The 21,970-nt window shown below is 44.7% G+C and overlaps 1 long non-coding RNA gene across 6 annotated transcripts in view; it reads left to right on the forward strand.

The window, feature by feature from the left end:
* Window positions 1-327: 327 nt before the first annotated feature.
* The window catches only part of LOC138304278 (uncharacterized), a 133,806-nt gene continuing 112,163 nt past the window's right edge, over window positions 328-21,970 (forward strand). For all 6 annotated transcript variants that reach the window (XR_011205534.1, XR_011205531.1, XR_011205529.1 and 3 more), the window contains exon 1: window positions 328-515. This is a non-coding gene — a long non-coding RNA (uncharacterized lncRNA). The remainder of the gene's footprint in view (window positions 516-21,970) is intronic.

Consider the following 21,970-nt stretch of genomic DNA (forward strand, 5'->3'; position numbering starts at 1 on the left):
GTATACTCTTTTCACTTGGGTTCATTAGTCCCTCATACTGCTTGTTTCCCATCTTCTTCTGTTCTCTCTTTCCGAAGTATTTAACCATATCTCCTTTTTTTAATATAATTCTTGTCTTATCTTGCAAGTCACTTCTCATCACCTTCTCACCCTTACTTACCTCAACTACAGCAATTATCAAACACTTTGCGCAATATTGGGTCTGTACACTTTTTCCGTATTTATTATTTTGCTATTCCAATATGGCCGCTACGAACGATCTTCAGCACATCAACTACACACTGACGCTGTTTTTCTATAGTCCGTTGTTTGTGCTGACTGCTCTTCCAAGCTTACGGCTGGATTATAAATACTCAATATCCCTCGCAGTATAATTTTTGGACACCCGTACTCCGTAGGTGACGGGCAATACACGACAGGGCCCGTCTACCTTGTCTGTATATATACATTTTTTCTATTACGGGTCTCTACGGCTACAGCGACTTCTACTAAAGTTATAGTTTCGTACATTTCAGGTAAGGCTGGAACAGCCAGTCCATTTACTTACGCGGTTTACAAACACAATATATTTTTTGTTCATCTACACTATGTAAATCTAAAAATTTCCCCGCTGTACATATTTTTATGAGTTACTTCTTTTCAATTTTGTAGAATCTTCCAACACTTGCGTTCGCATGCTTATTGCGAATAACAACTCTTTTTTCAATTGGAACATTAGTTCTGGTATGTGCTTTTTTCGACCCTTTGCTTGAAAATTTATTGCTGTGTCTCACGATTTGAATTAACCCGTGTTACCTTGTCACCTCGGGGGATGCTTTATATTCTTTTCCTGCTGTACTCTAAAATGTGTCCAAGTTGGTCAAAGCATAGGATTTTGTACTGAAAGGGTATCCTTCCAGCACAAACCCTATGCTCGACATTATACATGCACCCTTGCACTACTGGGTAAGGGTGTGTGTGTAGCGCAAGGCTGGCTCAAAGAGCACCAGCACAAGGGGAGAGGGAAACAGTGTCATGTATGTTCAATATATGGCAGTGTCCTTCCCCCCACATATGCAACACAGCACCGTTGTTTGTTGCTGCATTTCATATATTTGTAAAACTGCCACCCCCCCCCCCCCCCCCCCACCAAGTGTGGCAAGATACACCCGCAGAACACAGGATGGAGGCCTTGCTGGAAAAGTTTACTGCATGGAAAAAGTAGACAACTCTGCTAGTCAGACAGTTCATGGCCTGTTTGGCGTAACGTTTTGCATCTTCATGGTGCCAATGTGCATGCTCAAGATGCAAACCCTACAAGAATAATTTCACCTGCAATGAACAGGGATTGCTAGAGCAGGTTTCAATTAATGGACACAGTGAACCCATCCCTCAGATGGTGAATCCATCATCTCCATATCAGCTGGCATGCTTTTCTATCCTCTGCCTCCAGAGGTCATGCTTTTCTTGAGCGAGAAGGGCACAGCTGTGCTCACTGGGAGTTGAAAACACTGAAGAGCACTTTGCAAAAAAAACTTCCTATCAATGTGCTGGGGCTCAAGGAAGTCAAATTTGTCCTCAAAGCAATCCAGGCTCAATGCAGAAAGGGTCGTGTACATAATGGCAGGCACAACAATGACTTGAATCCAGGAACAAGACAGCACCCATTTGTTAACTCTGCCTAGGGAAGATGGGCTGCAAAACAGACAATTTACCTGCTAGCCGGACACCTACTAGGAATAAATACAATGCAGACTCTGGGAGGCCTTGATGACTCTTGTGCCCTAGTGTTATCACAGCACACAACTTCTACACAAACTAGAGGGGAAATATTGGACACTTTCATGGAATTTGGCGGGTATTAGAGCTAAACTACTAGACCGTGAGTTGTGGGAGTTCATCGATCAACATCATATCATTATTTTTCAGGAGACTTGGGCGGTAGCTCTGGTATACAGGAGTGGGTATATTGCATTCTGTGTTAATGTGATTCCATCCTCATCAGGAAGAGCCTTGGGTGGTCTATTGATATGGTTAAGGTTGGATCTCTTCCCATTAGCGAGAATTGTACAATCGAGGAGTAGTGACCTGATGGGGTTGGAAATTAAAATAAAGACTCCCTATGGGCCGAGACACATTGTTATCACCAACGTTTATGTTAAATAAGTCCCCTAAATACTCAGTCACCATTAGTGGATGTTCTTTCAGATATGTTGACTCATATACCTTGTAATGCTGTAGAACCTATTGCAGGAGACTGCAATACAAGACATTCAGTTTATCAGGTGCCCTAAGACTATGCACCACAAACTGCTAATAGGCTACACAGTCAGGGTTTTCAGATCAAGACATAAAGCAAACCGTAGTGGCAGCACAGCTGGAAGATCTAATGTTAGAACATGGCTTAAGAGTTGTTAACAGTAACACTTATCAGATTTTTCCCCCGTCCAACTTTCAAAAGAGCTCATATTACAAGCCACATCGATTATATATTATTGGACCAGGTATTGTGCTCCTCCTTGTTTGATGCACCTGTCATTCCAAGACCAGACATCGACCATCAAGCACTGAGTGCTAAATTTACAACTTCTATTTTCCTGAGCCCACATTAGACAACTGCAAAGTACAATAATCTGGATTTGACAGTTAACAATAGGAGAAATGTAAAATGGGCAGGAGTATCGGATGATCATGTTGCACAAACTCAAATAACAGTTATTTGTGGAAAATGTACTGCCGTTGGCTACTCTGCACACGACTAGTCACAACGCCCTGTCAAATGTAACTTGTATTCACAGAACAATACAGATTTTGTTTTCAGTAAATCTCTGCTTGTGGTGGACTTTGTATTCTGTTAAGGGTTCATGTTTTAAGTTCTCTTCTCCTCGCAACCTTGTTAAAAAAAAAATGGCCAACACAAATTGGGAGGAAGAACGGTGGCTGGAGCTAATAAACGCTCTTGAGAACAAGAACTTAAAGGCCCTTTGGAAGTTAGTTGCAGTAGGCACTCAGACAATTGATTACCACTTAGAGACAGTAATGCAGATCACTTTGGCACCCTTTATAGAATGTGGAACCCAGAATCTGAAAAGAAGGAGAACAGGGAGAAGGAACTGTTAACTAAACAAGTAAACTCAAACTATAGTGAAAGGGGAGGGGATTCCGGAGTGAGGGGGCGCTTTTTCACCTTGACTGGAACACCAGCTGCCGTAAAATTAATGAAAAAGGAAAAGGCACTGGGTTAGTTGGAATTCGAGGAGATCTTTTTTTGTCATATCCTGAAGTGTGGGTTCCTTATCTTAACTAATTAAGTAATGCCATCATGAGGGGAAGTAAAGCACTGCCTACCTGGCTTGGTGCGGCTATAATTCCCATATATAAAATGGGTAACAGGGATTCACCTTCTAACTATAGACCTATCTGTCTATGAGATATAAGGCAAAACATTTTTTGTAGGCAGGGTTTGGCAAGGCTCCAAAAGAGGTCTACTGATAATAACATTCTTGAGGACTTCCAGGCAGGATTCAGGGAAAAATGTTGTACACTCGACGAGGTCTTGCGCTTCATGGCGATGTGCTGGAAGCATATCACCTTGAGGAGAGATCACTTGTATGTCGCCTTTATTGATCTGAGATCAGTTTTTTACCTCGTTCTGAGGGACTGGTTATGGAGGTTTCTGTATGGCTATGGGATATCTGGCGGTCTTCTGTGGATCTTAAGAGTTCTTCACACAAACACCTATGCCAAGGTGAGTCGGAACAGGGGCGGGGATTTAACTGATAGGATCCCCATTAAGCAGTGGGTAAAGCAGTCTTTATATAAATGGGGCAGTTAAATGGGGATCTGAATGTATGCCTGATGCACAGAAATCAGCTGGAGTACCTGTCCCGATATTAATGTTCGTGCACAATACCCTCCTTATTTCAACTACTCCCATGGGCTTGCAGGCAGAACTGGACTCTTTGGCTGCTTTTTGCAAAAAGAGAGGCCTCGAAATAAACCCACTAAGAACGAAATATATGGGAATTAATCCACGTAGGTCCTGTAAAGCTATAATGATGATTGAAGGCTCTCCAATAGAACAGGTTAAACATGTTGATCATTTAGGACTAAGAATGACTAATACCTTGACTTGGGATCATCAAATTGAGAAGAGTAATATAAAGCTACAGTGGTGGTTGCTGCTACCTATGGGACAGAGATATGGGGGTATGCTGATGCAGCTAGTCTTACTGTTGCTGAGAAAACATTTATAAGGGAACTATTCAATTTGCCACTGGGCAAGCCCTTAGTTCCACTGAGGTTAGATTCAGCATTGAACCCTACACACTAGGAGGCATATTTATAATGCCCTATCACCACCTTGCGCCACATTAACATAATTATTTTAATTAATGTGGCCCAACAAGGCCGAAATCCCTGTGCCATATTTACAGAGTGGCGCAATGCATACATTGTGCCACTCTGTAACCCTTTGTGCTACATTATGCCTGCGCCAGGCATAACGTATACAAAGGGGGCATTTCCCCCTTAGAGAAGCCGGAAAAATGGCATAAGGAAATCTATGAGATTTCCTTCCGCCATTTTTTACTGCACTTTTAATGCCTGCTCAGAAGCAGGCTTTAAAAGGGGGCTTCCATTCTTTAGAATGGGGCCCTATGTACTCTGCAGGAGTAGCGCCAATATTTTGGTGCTACTCCTGCAGAGTATATCAATAGCGTCATGAGAAATAATGCTATAGCCCCCTACCCTGCGCCATGGTGTGCCATATTTCAAACACGGTGCACACATAGAGGGGGTCATTACGACCTTGGCGGGCGGCTACCGCAGCCAATGCAGCCACACTCACGCGCCCCCCATTATGACATTCCCGCTGGGCCGGCGGGCGCAAACTAAGTTTGCGCCCGCCGGCCCAGCGGGAATGAGGCCGCAACATAGGAGCCGGCGGTGTTGCGCCCGTGCGACGGGTGCAGTTGCACCCGTCGCGCTTTTCACTGTCTGCTATGCAGACAGTGAAAAGCTGTCCGGGGCCCTGTTAGTGGCATGGGCAGTGCAGGGGCCCCCAGGGGCCCCAGAACACCCCTTACCGCCAGCCTCTTCCTGGCGGTGCATACCGCCAGAAACAGGCTGGCGGTAGGGGGGTCGTAATTCCCAGGGCAGCGCTGCAAGCAGCGCTGCCCTGGCGGATTACATCCGCCGGGGCCATTGTGGCGGTAAACCGCCGACCCCGGCGGTGCGACCGCGGCGCTACTGCCGCGGTCAAAATACGCCAGGAGGCACCGCCAGCCTGATGGCGGGGCTCCCGTCGTTTTGGCCCTGCGGTTATAATACCGCCAGGGTCATAATGACCACCATAGTGGCAGTCAAAGGGTGCTAAGGGCCGTAGGGAAAGTGATGCTGCACTCGATGCAGCACCATTGTCCATAAATCTGCCCATAGGTGTCTGCCATTAAGCCCCTATTATTTTGGGTGTGGATTTGAACAACTCTGGAGTTGGCTCCATATAGGGATTTCCTAATAGACTTAGAGGCATATTTACAAGGAAGTAGGCACAGCGCAGCGCTGTGCCAAAATTGGCAGAGCTGTGCTGTGCCACTTCAGAAATGCAGGGATGCACAGTATTTACAAAAATATGGTGCACCCCTGTGCTTCCCCTAGTGCTGGTGCTAAATTTAGCTGCCTAGCGACATCGCAGGCATCCTTGCACCATTGTGCAAGGGTGCCTGCGTTGCAGGGATAATTGTCAATGTGCAGGAAGGTGTCCCTTCCTGCACATAAACAATCAATAATGGTGATTTGTTACTCCTATGTGTGCTGCAGAAAGCAGCACACATTGAAGTAGCAAATCGTCATTATTTAATAATTGTTTATGTGCAAGAAGGCACACCTTCCTGCACATAGACAATCATTAATGGCTTTTTGCTCTTTCTATGTGCTGCAGAATGCATCACACATAGAAAAGGCAAAAACTAGGAGAAATAAAAGTATTTCTCCTCGTTGTGCCATGCCCTTGTAAATCTGGGGTAGTGTAAAAAAGCAATGGGTGTTGCATGGGTACGCCCATAGCAAACACTCATTGCACGCCCCTCTGTCGCAGAAAACTTCATCAGGGGGCTATATTTACAAGGCGGCGTTAAACCACAAAAGTGGCTTAATGCTGCCTTGTAAATATGGCACAGCAGCACCGGTGCGTCACAAAACGTGATGCTCCGGTGGCGCTAGGGGCTTGTAAATATGCCCCTTCATCTCCTTTGATAGAAAAATCCACTCCCTTTTGCTGAAAAAAAAAAATAAGACATAGGGGCTCATTATGTACATGGCAGTCTGGTCCGCCATGCCGGCGGTGGCGGTAAATACCGCCATCCGGCCTGGCAGCCCAGACTGCCATATAATGAACGGCCCAAAACCCCATGGCAGAAGAGAGCGCCAGCGGTAATGCTGGTGGGGGGGTGTATTCCTATCTCACAGGGCAGCGCAGCTCCAGATAATGATACCCATTCCGCCAGCCTTTTCCCAGCGATCCCCACACCACCAGGTAAAGGTTGGTGGAATGGGTATCTTGGGGCAATTTGGGGGCCCGCTGGGTGGCCCTGCACTGCCCATGCACTTGGCACTTTGCAGTCCCCCATCGTGTAGGTCACTGCCCGATTTATGGGCAGTGATCTGCGTGACGGGTGCAGCTGCACCCACCACACAGCGGCATTGACGGCGGCTCCACATGTGGAGCCGCGGGCAATGTTCTGGCCATGCAATCTGCTGGGCAGGCGGCGGAAACAATGTTTCCACCCGCCGGCCAATCAGACTGTTCATTATGTTGCCGGCAGGGTCCCGGGGTGCTGGCGGTTAGTGAAATGACCGCCAGCATGAACACAGCGGTAAACACTGCCGTGTTCATAAAGACCCCCATAATGTGAGCTACTGAGAATGGGAGAGATATGGAATTCTCCGGCAGAAATTGACAAGGGTGTTGCCCGAAAACTGAAAAAGGCATACTGGGAAAATTCCCTGTCACAGATTTGGCTGGCTCACAAAGACGGGAGCCTAACATGACAGTGTTAGAGCTTAAATGCTCACCCAGTTTTGAAGAATATATGAATAAAATGTATCTGCCTTCAGCGAAACGCCTGTACATGCAACTTAGATATGGTACTTTACCCTTAAGAACATTTACTTCTAACTGGGACAAGGCAGGTCCTGCCCCAGAGCTTTGCCTTTTTTGCCCCCGGTTAAAGAAACGGTAGGTCACTTCCTTTTATTTTGCCCCAGATACTCACTGCCACGCAAAAAATGGAGAATTGCAGTTTGCAAGTTGGTGGGGGAAAGGCATTACTGGGAGATGTTAAGAATTTTAAAAAGTGATTCAAAGGAGACAATAGTGTTCGTGGTAGCAAGGTTCTCAGAGCGGGCCTGGAAGATTAGATTGAAAGAACTGCCCCCGGAAACCCTTTAACTGTGATTGGACTTAATTTGTTCCTCCTCTGCAGATGAGGGACATGATAGAAGATAGTATATCATATAGGTAAATCTCCTATTTTTTTGATGTCTATTCAAGGTTTTATTTGTAACCTGGATATTCTTCCAGCCCATTTGTAGTAGACGGCCATGACAATAGAATGTACACATTGTTTGTCTGGAATTTATTAGATTAGTGGGCCTAAGGATGCATTTATTTTTAATGGATTTTAGGTGTAGATTGAGTGCATTAGTGACACAAATGAAACTATAGGGCCCGCATAAACTCCCTGATGAGCGGAACATTGAGACAGCACAGCAGACACTTTTTAGTCCATTGCTTGGTCTTTTTAGAAGTTTTTGCTGCTAATGGGTTACCAGTACATATGGGATTGTGGGTTGGTAGTGTGGGTTGCTATTTGTGATTACACTTGGTATCAATGGAATGTTTTTGTAGTATTTGTTCTTAATGTATTTGTATTGTGTATGTTAATGTACGGTGTACTTTTATGGTCATTTCGATCAAAATAAAGTTGTACACTAGGAATAAATAAAAAGGGCAGATAATCTTTGTAGAGATGGGACACAGTTTCATGAGTGGGAACTGGATCAGATGGTGGAGGGTGAATTGTTCAACCAAAAAACCTTTCAGCGACAAGTAGAAAATGCTCTATCTTCACTGTCAGGTTTCAAGAATCAGGGACATGTTCTCCACTGAAGTGAAAGGAGAGTTCTTCAGTGGTTTCCCATGGGTACTTCTGCCATACCAGCTGGTACATGGACGGCAAAAGTGCAAATATAGATTGATCTTGATGGTGCCAAAATGGGTGAGGCAAACATACTTCCCTGAACTGCCCCAACTTTTGTTGCACCCTCTCTTTCAGCTACGAGCAGCCAATCATCAACAGAACAGGAACATGGGTAGGCTCCATTCTGGACTTCTGGTCACTTAGGCCTATCCCAGGAATGCATAGGAGTGCTTGCCAATCCCATAGTTTGCTCTGTGAAGGCTGATTATGGGTTAGAATGGAGGAATTTTCTACCTAGTCCTTGTAGAAAGGCTACATCCACATTTCAGCGAGCTGCTGTTGGGATAGGTATTGTCCCCTGCTTGGTGCACAATCTTGCTCCTATGACCTGAGAGCCTACTTGCGAGTATCTAGTAACTTGCGTTTGTTTTATTTTGGCCTTGGTCCCTTGTTTATTTGGCGTGTGTGCAGAGCACTAAGCCTGTTCTTTGACATGAGTAAGGTCATCGGAAGGAAGGAAGCACCAAACATCCCTTCACGAAAGACAGTGCACTAATGTCCCTGTCATGGGTTTAGTACATTGAGAGACCGTGGCAGTGTATCATGTTTTATGAATCCATAGTTGTGACTAGATCTTTTTATCTGTGTTACTGGGGAGGGGGAAGCTTTTGGCCCACTAGTGTTAAGTTCTGCTTCTGTATGCTTTCCCAACACTTAGCGCTAACATCGCAAGTGTATGCTGTGTATGTTTTGTGCGTGTAACCTGTGTGGTGCATGCATCAAGTGTGAGTGAGTCTGAGTAATGGAGGCCTGTGGGATCAATGGTGGATACCCAGTCCTGGTCTTTTGCACAAGATAGGGGTGAGATTTTGTTCCCGGACAGTAGAAGTGTATATCTGGCATTCCAGGAGCTGGAAGGATGAGACCTAAACAGTAAATGAGGGAATAAGAGACAAGACTGTTTTAGAATTTCCATTTGTCAGGAGTCCATTGATCCTCAGGTCAGCACAATGCTCACTTGGGTCCATGTTGTGGCACCGCCAACTCAGCTTAGCTTAAAGGCACTGAGTGGTGGAGTGGCAAGGCGAGGGAAGAGGGTTTTTGTGATGGGGAGCAGCAAGAAAGAAGACCTGGAAGAGAAGGAAATGTCCATTATTCCTTGTCCTTGTTCCCCTTATTCTCCCGGCTAGATTGAGGGACATACTCTTAAACAGTTACAGTAAATACCTGTAAATCATGAGCTTGCTTCGTGGTAGGTTTCATCACTTCGTCGTGCAAGTCAGTAAGGATCAGGGGCTCCCCAGATATCTATTTATACACAAAGATAATGAATGATTATCTGTAATAGTTCATTTCTTTAATTAAGGGAAAAACTGCATCAACACATTCATAAATCATCATCACATATTCACAGTGGATGTTCCTTATCGTCTCTAGAACATTGGGGGGGCTAGGATTGCTTCCTTTGGAGGAAAAGAGAACTATGAGTTTCCTTTTATTTAGTCCTTATACGTTTTTTTGTTATCCAGCACTGCTTCATGTACTGCTAAGATTGCACTCATCCTAGTCTTGGTAAACAAGTATTTTTGGTTACAGACAGTAATGCCATTTCAGTTATAACGCAGACTTTTCAGTGTTATCTTTTAACGTTTTGTATTTTCCACAGTAAGATGTGAAAGGAACATCTAAGTGCACTTTACTTTTAGTGTCTTTTTTCTTCTTGGTCTTTGTGCAGTTATTTCAAGGATATTAGTAGCATGCCAGTTGCTCTTGCTAATAAATTAGCCATTCAGGTTGCAATCTTAACTTTAACAACCTCTTCTCAGATTTATCTTTAAACGCACATGAATCTGACATTGCATTCTGTGATCAAAATGTTATTTTTAAGCAAACATAAATCTAAATAAGCCACATAAATCGCTGTGTATGAAAGAGCTTCTATTCTTTTGAATCAGTTACGGAAATCGTAGGCAGAATATTGGAGTACTTGTGCCCTGACCAGAAACACTCAGGTTTTGACCTTGAATCTCGAGATGATGCGACTAGAAGTGCTCGCTCTGAAACGCTCCTCTTCTCTCACATTTTCTTCAAAAATACTGAGCAATTGAACTCGCGTGGGGCTGCCTTCTAAAGAGGGAACCCACCCACGATGGTTGTCTGAAGGAATTATGGGACATGTAGTCTCCTTCTTAATATTTGGTGATAATACATCTAGAAGATGTCTTATTGCAATGACACACCTACCACGATCTGCATGACACAGCATGTGCTTTGTCACAGTGTGTTCAAGGTGTCATTCATTGAAAACGGACAGCCTTTCTGTTTCCGCCATAAGGTGTGTTCCTGCCAGTAGTTGTGTTGGCACCAAACATTTATCCCCTGCAATATATCTGACCTCCACACCTTCTGTGAATTATCCCACCTAGCGTCCGCTAGTGTCTTTTCTACCTTCCTTATCCTGGTCTCGAACTTCTTTTGCTGTTGCTGTCTAGCCATTAGTTCCCAAATCGCTAGAGCCTCAAACTGTGCTGGCCTTGGAGGTACCTTCATGTCGTACATCGCAAATCTCAAATTCTCTAGGATCCTTATATTGAATGTCCCATGGATCGGGAACGCTACGCTCCCATGTTTCTCTGTCAGCTTGTGCCATTGCTTTAGCCAAAGGCATGGAGCTACCCCCTTTTCCTCCATTACAATGTAAGCTGGTGTACCCTCGGGTGGCGTCTCCTCTCCTACGCTCGCTTTAATGTAAGACTCCCCCTTCATCACACTCTTTAATGCTTTAAAAATTTTCATTTTCTTGTCTTTTGTTTCACAAAGTTTGTAATCAATAAGTGACTTTAATTCCCGGAATACTCTTCGCTTGCCTTTCCCCTTCCAATCGAGCCCCACGGACTGCGTCCAATCCGTGCGCGACCCTTCTCTGCAACCAACCTATCCCAGCGCGGCTCCTAGTGACGTCACACTCACACACACTGCGGCTGACAAAGCCTTGCGGCTTGTCCTCCTTCACTCAGCTCCTCTCGTAATAACTTCTAGCATGTATCGCGAGCAACCAAATAATAATAAAACAGATCTGTCGGTTTACTACAGGAAGGGTAACACAATCGCTTCAGGACCTTAGGGATTTTTCACTAGCCTCGGCAGTTATTCCATCTTTCTCGGTCCCCACTTTCGCAAGCAAATCTGACCCGCAGATTCTGCTCTCAACTTGTCAATGATCTATTCTAGTGCACTTAGAATTTGTCAAAGCCCGAAGTCGAAGTTTTCTTTCACTCCCTTAACACACGTACCGACTCGTTGACCACGCCCGGTCAACCTATTAAACCGACCAGACCACAACATAAAACAAGTGTCTCATACACTTTTCAACATACTCCGGAGTCTCTTGACCTCGCAGGGCCCGTCTCAACAACAACAACCACGTGGACCTTTTTCTGCACAAAGTGCCACACGCACATGAAGTTCGACGACTTCCCTACTCTCGCACTCGGAGTCGCACCTCCGCTATTCTCTATGAAGTTCGACGACTTCCCTACTCCTACACTCGGAGTCGCACCTCCGCTATTCTCTAAAATCCTCGCAACCTTTTCACACAATCTGCGGCAATAAGCTGTGCAAGCGCAAAACCCTAACTTCACTCATACCGTCACTAGTACCGCCAACGCCGATTCCACACCTCCATTCTCTCCATTTGCAAGCTCCGAGATCCCGGGAAAGTCGCGGGGGACTTAGCCCATCATCATTCTCTCAATCTGTTTTACCCAAGAAAAATCTAATTCAACACCATATACCTCTCGAGCAGGATCCCAAAGGGCGAAATTGTTAATTCAACACCATGTACTTTAAGAGTGAGCGTTCCCAAAGGGCGTAACCGTCCTCTGCTACCATCTACTGATAGAGCGTTCCGATCTAATAAATTACCTGTATCTGGACGCTCTTAGGTCGATGAATCTTTTGACCAAGTGGGACTCTCCTCACTCGAGAGTGATCAATCAATAATCAATAACGAACATAAGCAATGCCCTGATCAACATAACACTTCACAATTAATCCAGAATACATTTCGGCGAACCATGACCTTTCGGTCATGAATAACCACACCAGTTTATTCAAAGTTAGTGCATTTATTTCCCTATATTAACAAAGCTAGCACAATATAAATGTGTCTTAACACCAAATGATATATGTAAATGAACATTAATAGCTGTCCATAACGGCGGAACAGATGCAATCTATGCAGTATTTGAATAACAATGCCTTCTATGATAGCAACGCAAACCACTAAAACTATAATCTGTAATGAGCTAATTGCATACATTGGTCAGCATAACAAGGTCTCAAATTGCATCGTGCAACAAATGGATCCTCATCTAACCTCAAATTAGCATCTGCATGTGGGATTTCATGCAAAAACAATTTAGCAACATTAATTTGGAAAACTCCTAACTAGGGCTCTTATCAAAAATCAGCAGTTGGTTACCTAAAAAGAAACACAATGCAATTGTACATTTTCCTTTCATATTTACCAATTTCAATCAGCATTCAAGGAAGTCTTCGTCTCACAGGTACCGGATTCGATCAGCATGGGACGGGGGCAAAGGGGCAGGGTGGACGGGGCAATTGCCTCACAGCGGCAAGATAAAACTACTACTTCATGCAAAGGGACAAATCAAAGTTAAAGTCTCTAGGGCGAGAATTACTTAAAGTCTCTTTCTCTCGATTAGAGAAAGCATCAAAGTCTCTTTCAAAATGGCGTCGCCGCAAGATGGGCCATAATAGCTAATGGCGGATAATGTCTAATGTCCGGTAATGGCTGGTAATGGCGGATAATGTCTGTAATGGCTGCTTTCTTCTTGTGCACCTGGTTTAAATAGACAACAGTTCAAATCCAGTAGGGTCTTCCATTGGAGGGTTCATAGGTTGGCTTCAAATTGTCCAATCAAAAACAACAATTTACAAGCTTCTACCTAAGCATACATTATCCTTGGAGTCGGGAACGTAAGTTGCAACATATTTGACCAATTAACTCACTTTCAGAGCGTCCATTGTCCGCACCTGCAGATTGACCTTGGAGCAAAGAAGAAGATGCCAGGCTGGCACGAAACCTTAAAGATAAGCATGTGAACCGATCTCACTGGAAAAGTACAGCTTCAAGCAAGAATACACGTTTAATTAGCACATTGGAAAAATACGAGCATCTAAACCGTGAGACAAGGCAACTAGGCCAAAGCCTCCACTAAAGTTATGCTAAGCTAAAACATTTCTAACAAGCAAATCATGGCACACGTTTACGATTATGTCAGATTCGTACAATTCTAATACATCACGTTATATAAAGCACGCTTATAAATGTTGGCAAACTACTCTGAGGGCACATTTGTCCCCGTACAATCTTATTTAGTTCGATTAAAGTCACACTTGATTATTGCAGCACTACGTTTAAGCGCTAATAAATGTAAAACCTTCATTTCTGCGTCATCAGGATATAGCGGGGTAAGTAGAATTGTGGCAGGGAAAAGGAAGTGGGGGATATCAGGAGTTATGTTGCATTAGCAATGACAGTTTTTGGTTGTTGTATTTTGCAAATAATGAATTTTCATAACTACTGTTCTGTCCCTATGCTATACAGTTTGTGGTTTGGTCTTATTGCACCTTAAACAGTGGAACCCATTTTGCCTGTACTCTCCGAAGCGAATGGTAGATATCATGTTAGCCAAAAACATTCAGTGGTTGACTTCGTAAGCAAATATCATCATATTCTGTAAAATAGCCAACTTTCAAGCTTACAGAAGACAAGAAGCAGAATCTAAACATATTATTAGGCATGGGAATAAAAGCAAAATCAAATATGTACATGTATTATGTATGTTCAAAGCAAGTTTGTTTATGTAGCTATATAATTGGAATTCTGTCTGGAACACCACAATATTCCCTGCTGATTTCGATCATTCAACGTAAAGAGATTTTATATCAGAATGGCGATGGTTGTGAACATAATTATAATGGATTCTAGATCATTATATGACTCACGTTTAAACTGAGGTCTGCTCCACAAAAGGTGAGGATTATGACACACAGTGGAAATCCGTTTATGACACTTATGCATGTCTGCTTTCAGCTTTAATAAGAAACACCAAGGGCCTCACAGTGTGCCAGCCCATATTTACAAAGTCATGCAAAGCCACCTTGCGTGGCTTTTCATGGTCTTGTAAATATGGACCTCTTTCACGCCTAACACTACGTGAAAAGGGTGCCTCATGGGTGTTGCCTGGGGTGTTCCCATGCAACACCCAAGGAATGTGATGCATTCCCAGATTTACAAGTCTGGGAATGCGTCAGGTCCTACGCCACCACAGTGGTGGAGTGAGAGTGATTCAACGGGGTGAAACATTACCTTCATTTTTACTCTATGTGTGCTGGATTCTCCAGCACACATAGAAAGTGGAAAACACCTCTTGTGATTGTTTCTTGTTCAGGAAGGTGTCCCTTCCAGCACAAAAACAATCATCCCCAATACTCAGGCACCCTTGCACCACTTCTTCGCTTTTCTTTTAGATTATAAGGGATGTTTTAAATTTGCTAGTTTGATAATTAATAAAGGTGTGCACACAACAAAGAAATTAGCATGTGAATTTATGTAATTAATCTGATAATTAACTTTTTAGCAGAGTCTCAAATCCTGAAATTTAGACTTGAATTCTACAATAAAGTACGTAATTAAGCCAGTTTGTTCCTATGGACGATGACTGCTACCTCGCACTGCTGTCGTCTGATGAAACGTACAGCAAATATCCAGCTGTTTCTACCTAGATGTGATGTTCTGAAACAACAAGGGCAAACTTTGTGACATTTGTTTGCCGTGTTATATGGTATCACGCCATGAACAATGGTCACAGTACACAGGCAGCAGCTCCTCACCAAGCTGTAAATTCATTTTTCACTGATTCGAAAGCGATGGAGTTAAGAATTCAGTAAATGGATTTGACTTGATATCGCCTTTTAAACACTGTTGGCAGCGCTTTACATGTGCTGTGCTATGACCTCAGCAGCAGATGCGATGGTGAGGCAGAGACATTGAAAGGACCAGTGCTTAATTTGTAAATAAAAACTAGCTGGTGCCCAAAGCTCTCCTCTGAAACACGTCATTGCTGCAATTAAATGTGTGAGCAGGGAATACTGAGGCAGTGTAATCCTGAAGCCATCGCGGGCCTCTTTAATTCATTTACAGCCACTCCCTGCCCCTTCAGCTCACTCTTGCAGCTTTCTGCTTTCTCGCATTTGTGATGCCTTTTCATGTTTCTCTTCCTCTGTCTTTCCCATATGTGTCTTTTGCTTGCAGTAAATGCTTGAAACAGAATAATTTGTGCTGGCCCTCTAAAATAAGTGCCAGGTCCCCTGCTCTGGAAAACAGTGGCTCAAATTAAGCACTGGAAAGGACAGCTGAATATTGACACCAACAATATTTTGGTATGAGAATATTAAGAGACAAAGGCCCAGATTTATACTTGCTTTGCGCTGAATTAGTGTCATTTATTTTGATGCTAATTAGGGGCAAACCTAACTCCATATTTATACTTTGGCGCTAGACGCGTCTAGCGCACAAGGTGTGGAATTAAAGTCATTTTTTGCTAGCAGGAAACTACATTGCGTCAATGAGATGTGAGGTATGTGTTCCCGGGCAAAAAATTACTCAAAGGCCCAGGCGCCTTATTTTCCTCCCGTGTATAAATGGTGCACCAGAAGGAGGAGAGCCTAAATAATTGGGCTAGCTTGCTTAGCGCCATTATTTAACACATGGGTCAGGGCAGTCGTTAGGGCACCTGTAGACCAATTTCCATGGTGGAACACCATGGAATAAGTACAGAGGTGCCCTTCCCATGCCCCAGGGACACCCACACCAGAGGGACAGCGGAGGATGGGGGACACCATCCCAGGTAAGTATAGGTAAGTAGAGGTGAGCATTTTTTTTTTTTTTTTTAAGTGCCATTGGGGGCCCTGAAATAGCCCACCCTACATGGAACTAGGTGAAGTGGCCATGCCCAGGGGACTCTTGTCCCCTGTGCTGGCCATTGGGGTGGTGGGCATGACTCCTGTCTTTTATAAGACAGGAGTCATGTGGGATGGTAGGATTAGCATCAAGAAATCATGATAGGCCGGTTAGAGTCATCTTTTTTTGCCTCTAGCCAGCCAAACATAATTTTTTGGTGCAAAACCCCTTTCTCCCATACCACCACCCCCACCCAGCTAACGTCATTTTCCTTGATGTTAGCCCATCCTTCGCGCAAGATTGCACCAATTAATAAGATACCCAGCTGGCGTCTTGGAATGGTGCTAGCAGGCGGTAAACTTTTTCACGCAAAACTGCGTTAGCGCAGTTTAGTGTGAAATAGTATAAATATGGGCCAAAGTGTCAAAAGGTAAGACCAGGGGACAACTGCTGTCACCGGAAAAGAGCATGGATACTCTCATGGTTGATTAAAGCTCTATACAAATACAGATAACATAAGATAGGGAAGTATAAATTTACTTTTCATAACACCACATCTACGTATCTTGAAGATATATGTACCACATAGATGCTTATGTCTGGAGTTAGGTATAGCAAATCTAGACTTACCTGTCAACGTGTTTTTCTGATATTTTGTCCTCGATAAAACAAGGAAGCTGATGAATTCAGAAAGCTTCAGCCGACGATCTTAAATGGATAGACAGAGGAGAGTTTTAGAAATGACACTGCAGATGTGTTTCAAAATTCTTGGGAAGCAGGAAAAGTGTTGTGTCCTGTTTTGGGGTTATTAGTCTGCCGTTCGAATCAATGGAAGCCTGCCTTTGTGAGTTTTATAATAGATACGGACATCTTTCCAATTTGACTTGTGAACTCCCTCTGAAGCTACAGATCTTTAAGTTTGGCTTGTCAGTGGATAGGAACCTGTACACCTTTGTGAACATAGTTACAGTGGCCTTCAGGGTTAAAGACTCCAAGTTGGATCCCCTTTTTGTGTACATGCAATGCCTTGAAGGGCACTGATCAATGAGTCAGGGACATCATGCGTCTTGCCATGCCTTTTACAAGTCTCTGCAAGACGAATGTTTTACCCACATGTCGTGCATATATATGGGTTTTCTCCTGGATCTGTTCGCTGGTGCACTTTGTGATGATGCTTTCACATGAAGGTTTTGTCACAATCAGTGTACTGATTTTCTCTTTCTTTGTTTTGCATTTTCTGCAGTCTGATGCTTTGGCTTTTTAGAATCAACATATGGATATGCGTTATCTCCTCCTAATTTTGTTTTCTAGTATGAAATAGAGCCTATGTTCTGCCTCGTGCTTCGTCCATAGTCTCTGCTTGGAGTCTTTTTCCTTTGTCTGTATATGTACAACAGTTGGGTTGTGGCAGTGAGCCTGTTTGGCTTATACGAGGTTGTGCATTTCTCAGAACACTTTTTGTTGGATCATATGTTTTTGATTTCTCTTTTCGAGTTTTCTTGACACACATTGGAAAGTGATGACTTACTGAAACAATATTCACACTTTGTAGCGTTTTTACTATCAGTTCCTGATTACTTTGTGACCACATTTTGCTTTCAGAGTATACTCCCTTCTCAAAGAATTGTAGAATAATCAAATCATGATCTCTAGGCAACGTGTTGCATGTCATCAAGCTTTCAGTACATTTTGGCGAATTCAAAACTTTAATTTTATCTTCTTTCTTCTAACACTTTTACTTCTTTCCTCGCCTTCAAGATTTGTTTGAGAACATGTTCCCTTTTTTGCTTTGATATTTGAGGAAAACACAGATGTTAAACTTACATCACCTGCTGGATTAGTGCTCCTGACTCCTCATGCCTTATATTCCTGGAGGTCCATATACCATGATGAATTAAACCAGTGATGTGAAGGCCTCATGTCCTGTGCTTTTTGTAGGAAAGTACCATCTTGCCTGGCATGTTACCCCCATATTTCACTGTATATATGTTGTTTTAGTCTATGTGTCACTGGGACCCTGCCAGGCAGGGCCCCAGTGCTCATAAGTATGTGCCCTGTATGTGTCCCCGGTGTGAAGCCTAACTGTCTCACTGAGCCTCTGCTAACCAGAACCTCAGTGGTTATGCTCTCTATGCTTTCCAAATTTGTCACTAACAGGCTAGTGACTAAATTTGCCAATTCACATGGGCATACTGGTACACCCATATAATTCCCTAGTATATGGTACTGAGGTACCCAGGGTATTGGGGTTCCAGGAGATCCCTATGGGCTGCAGCATTTCTTTTGCCACCCATAGGGAGCTCTGACAATTCTTACACAGGCCTGCCACTGCAGCCTGCATGAAATAACGTCCACATTATTTCACAGCCATTTACCACTGCACTTAAGTAACTTATAAGTCACCTGTATGTCTAACCTTCACCTGGTGAAGGTTCGGTGCAAAGTTACTTAGTGTGTGGGCACCCTGGCACTAGCCAAGGTGCCCCCACATCGTTCAGGGCAAATTCCCCGGACTTTGTGAGTGCGGGGACACCATTACACACGTGCACTGCACATAGGTCACTACCTATGTACATCGTCACAATGGTAACTCCGAACATGGCTATGTAACATGTCTAAGATCATGGAATTGTCACCCCCAATGACATTCTGGCATCAGGGGGACAATTCCATGATCCCCCGGGTCTCTAGCATAGTACCCGGGTACTGCCAAACTGCCTTTCCGGGGTCTCCACCGCAGCTGCTGCCAACCCCTCAGACAGGTTTCTGCCCTCCTGGGGTCCAGACAGCCCTGGCCCAGGAAGGCAGAACAAAGGATTTCCTCTGAGAGAGGGTGTAACACCCTCTCCCTTTGGAAATAGGTGTCAGGGCTGGGGAGGAATAGCCTACCCCAGCCTCTGGAAATGCTTTGATGGGCACAGAGGGTGCCCATCTCTGCATAAGCCAGTCTACACCGGTTTAGGGATCCCCCAGCCCTGCGCTGGTGCGAAACTGGACAAAGGAAAGGGGAGTGACCACTCCCCTGAACTGCACCTCCCAGGGGAGGTGTCCAGAGCTCCTCCAGTGTGTCCCAGACCTCTGCCATCTTGGAAACAGAGGTGTTTGTGGCACACCGGACTGCTCTGAGTGGCCAGTGCCAGCAGGTGACGTCAGAGGCTCCTTCTGATAGGCTCTTACTTCTCTTGGTAGCCAATCCTCCTTCCTTGGTAGCTAAACCTCCTTTTCTGGCTATTTAGGGTCTCTGCTTTAGGGAATTCTTCAGATAACGAATGCAAGAGCTCACCAGAGTTCCTCTGCATCTCCCTCTTCACCTTCTGCCAAAGTATCGACCGCTGACTGCTCAGGACGCCTGCAAAACCGCAACAAAGTAGCAAGACGACTACTAGCAACCTTGTATCGCTGCCGGCTTTCTCGACTGTTTCCAGGTGGTGCATGCTCTGAGGGTAGCCTGCCTCCTCTCTGCACCCGGAGCTCTGAAGAAATCTCCCGTGGGTTGACGGAATCTTCCCCCTGCAACCGCACGCACCAAAAGACTGCATCACTGGTCCTCTAGGTCCCCTCTCAGCACAACGAGCGTGGTCCCTGGAACTTGGCAACTCTGTCCAAGTGACTCCCACAGTCCAGTGACTCTTCAGTCCAAGTTTGGTGGAGGTACGGCCTTGCCTCCCCACACTAGACTGCATTGCTGGGTACCGCATGATTTGCAGCTGCTCCGGCTCCTGTGCACTCTTCCAGGACTTCCTTCATGCACAGCCAAGCCTGGGTCCCCGACACTCCTTCCTGCAGTGCACAACCTTCTGAGTTGTCTTCCGGCGTCGTGGGACTCCCTTTTGTGACTTCAGGTGGACTCCGGTTCACTTTTCTTCCAAGTGCCTGATCAGGTACTTCTGCGGGTGCTGCCTGCTTCTGTGAGGGCTCCTTGATTTGCTGGACACCCCCTCTGTCTCCTCTTCCAAGTGGCGACATCCTGGTCCCTCTTGTGCCACAGCAGCACCCAAAAACCTCTACCTTGACCCTTGCAGCTAGCAAGGCTTGTTTGCAGTCTTTCTGCGTGGGAACACCTCTGCAAGCTTCAACGCGATATGGGACATCTGTCTTCCAAAGGAGAAGTTCCTAGTCCTCTTCTTTTTTGCAGAACTCCAAGCTTCTTCCAACAGGTGGCAGCTTCCTTGCACCCTCAGCTGGCATTTCCTGGGCTCCTGCACACTCTCAACACTGTTGCGACTGATGGACTTGGTCCCCTTGTCTTACAGGTACTCAGGTCTGGAAATCCACTGTTGTTGCATTGCTGGTGTTTGTTCTTCCTGCAGAATCCCCCTATCACGACTTCTGTGCTCTCTGGGGGTAGTAGGTGCACTTTACACCTACCTTTCAGGGTCTTGGGGTGGGCTATTTTTCTAACCCTCACTGTTTTCTTACAGTCCCCGCGCCCCTCTACAAGCTCAGAAACGTTTAGGGTCCCTTCGTGGTTCGCATTCCACTTTTGAAGTATATGGTTTGTGTTGCCCCTATACCTATGTGCTCCTATTGCAATCTACTGTAATCTTACATTGCTTGCATTACTTTTCTTGCTATTACCTGCATAATTTTGGTTTGTGTACATATATCTTGTGTATATAACTTATCCTCATACTGAGGGTACTCACTGAGATACTTTTGGCATATTGTCATAAAAATAAAGTACCTTTATTTTTAGTATTTCTGTGTATTGTGTTTTCTTATGATATTGTGCATATGACACCAGTGGTATAGTAGGAGCTTTACATGTCTCCTAGTTCAGCATAAGCTGCTTTGCCATAGCTACCTTCTATCAGTCTTAGCTGCTAGAAACACCTCTTCTACACTAATAAGGGATAACTGGACCTGGCACAAAGTGTAAGTACCTCTGGTACCCACTACAAGCCAGGCCAGCCTCCTACACTTTTTCACTGGGTTTCCATTAAAGTATTGGCTTTTCTCCTGGCTTACTCCAACTGCAAATCTGAATGCAAGTTTGTATTACTTGAGAAATGGTGAACACTTCACTGACTGCCCAAAGATGGTTATTTTTCTTCAGCTCCTAGTGCAAATACAGAGGTGCAATGAGAGGTCTCAGTGCAACCAAGGCCTCGTGAATATCATGTACAGTTCCTTCTGCCATTTATATAAAAGCTTCCACTTTACTTCAGAGAAACAGGCTGCCATTTCCTGGAAGCAAACTGGTATCCTCTCTGTGTCTGGCCAAGACATTGTTCACTTGTGGTAATGGTATCTCCCAGGTATAAACAATGTAACAGATTTGTGATTGAGCAGGGACCAAGCAGCACACTTCAGAACCAGGCTCACTACTCCATCCTAGAACATCTTGGGCTGGTGGGACTGGGAGAATTCAATTTTGTTGACCTGACTGGTATGCAGTTACTTAGCACCAGCAGATTCTGCAAATTGCTTAGTTTGGTTACATCCTCCTTTGACTGATGACCTCCCCAGATGATCCAGCAGTTGGTGTTCAGATATCGGAAAAGCATGCCACCATCCTAGCCAAAGAGGCTCAGACATTGCTTGCCAAAGGTGCAATCAAATTGGTACCCGAGTCAGAGAGGGGCACTGGATGCTACTCTAGGTATCTCTTTTTCTCCAGGAGCAGGGGTTTGTTGCTGATATTGAACTCAGGCTCTGAACGCTTTTCTCAGGAAGAACAAGTTCACAATACTGAACAGTGGCCCAGATTCTGGCAGCTTTGAATTCCAGAGACTGGATGGTGTTCTTCGACTTGCAAGATGCATACTTGCGTGTTATGATCCTGCAGTGCCACAGGCAT

This window comes from Pleurodeles waltl, chromosome 7, assembly GCF_031143425.1.
Source record: "Pleurodeles waltl isolate 20211129_DDA chromosome 7, aPleWal1.hap1.20221129, whole genome shotgun sequence".
NCBI classification, from domain to species: Eukaryota; Metazoa; Chordata; class Amphibia; order Caudata; family Salamandridae; genus Pleurodeles; species Pleurodeles waltl.